The sequence below is a fragment of the Ixodes scapularis genome, unplaced genomic scaffold (assembly GCF_016920785.2).
Source record: "Ixodes scapularis isolate PalLabHiFi unplaced genomic scaffold, ASM1692078v2 PGA_scaffold1__304_contigs__length_218370807, whole genome shotgun sequence".
NCBI lineage: Eukaryota > Metazoa > Arthropoda > Arachnida > Ixodida > Ixodidae > Ixodes > Ixodes scapularis.
Genome location: NW_024609846.1, coordinates 129,505,546 through 129,508,711, shown reverse-complemented (window position 1 = coordinate 129,508,711; position 3,166 = coordinate 129,505,546). Strand labels below are relative to the sequence as shown.

At 47.2% G+C, this 3,166-nt stretch overlaps 1 long non-coding RNA gene across 1 annotated transcript; it reads left to right on the top strand.

Moving 5' to 3' along the window:
* The first annotated feature begins 718 nt into the window (after positions 1-718).
* Positions 719-2,764, top strand: LOC121836153. Its single transcript, XR_006077806.1, has 3 exons — positions 719-854; positions 1,813-2,013; positions 2,744-2,764. It is a non-coding gene; the product is annotated as an uncharacterized LOC121836153 (long non-coding RNA).
* Positions 2,765-3,166: the final 402 nt, after the last annotated feature.

Sequence of the window (3,166 nt, the reverse complement as noted above, 5' to 3'; positions counted from 1 at the left end):
TTGTTACCAGTGGCCATCACCGACTTGTAATGCCCGATTCTACTTGCGGTTTTCAGTATCGATGTCCACCATCTCAGCTACGGTCCACGCTTTTGCAGTCCGAGCGACGTCGCGACTGAAAATAGCAAGCAGAATCTCATCGTGGGAATCAGGCTTTAGCGCCCATTCTGCGGCGTCCACGTGAAATGAATCGCCGCAAGTCACATTATTCACGCAAAGGTTTGCCTCGATAGTTTTGCTGAAGCCGTTCAAGTAGTCAGACATTGTCAGTAGGACGTAGAATCAACAATTCCAACGCGAAAGAGAGCGCGGGGACTCCCGCCGACGCCGACAACAACGCAATTCAATGGTTTGTTTATGGGCGACGGCGGGCTTCTTGCCCACCATCCACCGCGCATGCGCGGCGCCGGTGGCGTCCGCTAGGGGCGCTCCGGTTTGTTTGTAAACATGAGTTGGTGTATACCTTGGCAGCTGTAGCTCGCTACCGTCGTTCGTCTCTGCGTCTCGCCCGTTCTTCGCCGTCTCACCTCGTCTCACCGCTTATCTGCTTCGCTGTCACCGCCTAGAACGAGCATTTTCACCCTTCCTCTTTCTTCAGAGTCCTACTAGAGTGCCTTGCCCAACAACGATGTCATTCAACGAAGGTGACAAGAAGGGGCGAGTGGTTCCACGAAGGAGGGGAGCTTCTTCGTCGTTCTACTAACAACTCCCCGAAAGAAGCTAAAATTGACGCGTAGAAGAGTCTGCACCAAGTATAAGCGCCAGCCGCATGTCCGCCCACGAGTGTTGGGACAACGGTAAACCCAAGTGGAAGAAAACAGACTCCGAGAAGAATCGGGGCATCCACGCAACAGGTGTGTAAGCAATTTTTATATTTGGGCAGAATAACGCAACGGGTTCGCAAAATCACATGACAGGACGTATGTACTAGATAACTCTGGAAGCGACTTTGCTGTGGCCACCTGCAGCTAGTCAAGCACGTTACTGTCGAGGCCGTAGGTGGGCAGTGACGGTGAATTGGCGCTATCTTTGGTGATTCTTGTGCCGACTTGGACAACTTACTTTGCGTGTTGTGCTATATCCAAGCGAAAATTACGCTGCGAACATTCTGGTTGCGCCACACTACCTTAGCCTCCGGCCCCTTTCTTGAGATTAGAGAGGCAACCTGGACGTATAAAAAAAAAAAAAAAAAAAAAAAAAAAAAAAAACGCGACGCACGAAACTGACACTAGTGCACGTAGAAGTTACGCTAAGTAGGAGTTTCCACTATGTCAATTGGACCTAGCACCTCATCTCCTTGTGTGCTAATCTTTTGAAGAAAAAAAAAATCTTGTGCAGGTTTAATTGACTACCAGCTCTCATTTCTTAATTTTAACCTCCGAAAAAAATGCCATTATGCGTACATGAGATGTGCTGGAGTCCAGTTGTTGACAGATGCCTTTTTTCAGGTGTCCATGTTAGTGTGCAACCATTGTCATTTATTTCCTAGGTTAACCAGCGCATTGTACTGGCATGATTAAGCTGGCACAAATTTAATATGGGTAGAAGTATACATTATTGATTTGAAAAGTTGTGTCTACAGTATAACTGTTGTCGATGATCACATTAAGCTACTCCAGTATTTTCCATGCATATCAAGAAACAGCACAGGTATGACATCACTTGTTTCGCATTTATTTCTTGCAGTTAAGTGTCGAACAACAAATTGTACCGCATAAGTTGCAGTACGATTTGTTTTTCTTTCTGCGTTGTGCTTTGTACATCTCAACTCATGGATGCTGTCACAGGATATTCTTTGGCCTTTCATTGCAGGAGGGGGCACTGGTATCGCACCCGCTGAACAATGGGCCCGTCCCACCATCTTGTGGGGGCACTGGTGTCCCACATGGCAATGCGGCTGCCAAGCCCGTACAACAGTGGCAGCGCCCGCGCTGGTTGGCCGGTGCTCTCAATGCTGCCAGCCGCCTTTCCCGAAGCCACAGTGGACGAGCATGACGACTGGCATGATGCCTGGTAAAAGTTTTCGATTGCATTTGCTACGTACCCATGGAGGTTGGTTGCTACTTGATCACACAGCTTCCAATGTTTATTTATAAAAAAATCTGTCTATGCTGTTCCGTTTATTATTTCGATTTTGGCATACTATCTCGTAGGAACGCTAAAAACTGTGACAATGAGCCACAATTTCATGAATGCGACTTGTTAGGGGTGCCACGTAGGAACACGGTAAATTCCTTGGGTCTGGATAATGACATGCTTATTGACAAATACACCACACTTGTGCCCGAGGGCCAACAAGGTCCGAGATAACAGCGCTGTTTCTTTTGACGGTATCACCATTTGGACTAAGATATTGAGGTGTGCTAGTTGGATATGCATGATGTAAAAATTAAATAGCGCAAAGGTTAGACAAAGGACAGATCATGTAGACAGGACTAGCGCTTGTCCTGTCTACATGTTCTGTCCTTTGTCTAACCTTTGCACTATTTAATTTTTACATTACCATTTGGAGTCTGCCCTGCCGCTACTGACAGTATCACGGAAAGGAAAGGGGAGTCTGCCCTGCCGCTACTGACAGTATCACGGAAAGGAAAGGGTCAGAACAAGGAAGGAAAAATTTCATGTTTACCAACAGTTGGCATTTAACATTTCTGTAATGGGGTTGTTGTAACAGTTTCTACCAGTTCTCCGGTGTCTTCACCGTGCCTGTAACACTTGGCGTCAATGTGTTGTGCTTGCCTAGATTCACCTGCCTCACCGCTGCTGAACTGGGGTGGCATCATGGAGGTTGCGGTTGCTGCGTCACCAACCAAGCCCCACCTCCTCTACCTCCTCAGCCGCCACGTGTGATTGTCCGAGTGAAGACAACTAAAGGTTGCACCGACTGGAGGAGCTACACCTGCTGCAGGTGGAGCTACGTCAGTGTCAGGTTGCCTATTAACAGACGCAGGCCCAGGTCGAGCTTGAGCTACTTCAGCTCAACAAACTAATCACGCTGCAACAACTGCTTGTTCTCGGGGCCCAGCCACAACAGTAGGCTGATTTATTAGATTTGTTTCATCTTCCTCTTTAGTAATTACCATTCTCTTTTGTGTTTAAGAATGCTTTTTTAAGGTCTGTAACTTGCTTCATTTTATCTCTGACCTGAAGTTGTTACAAGTATTGA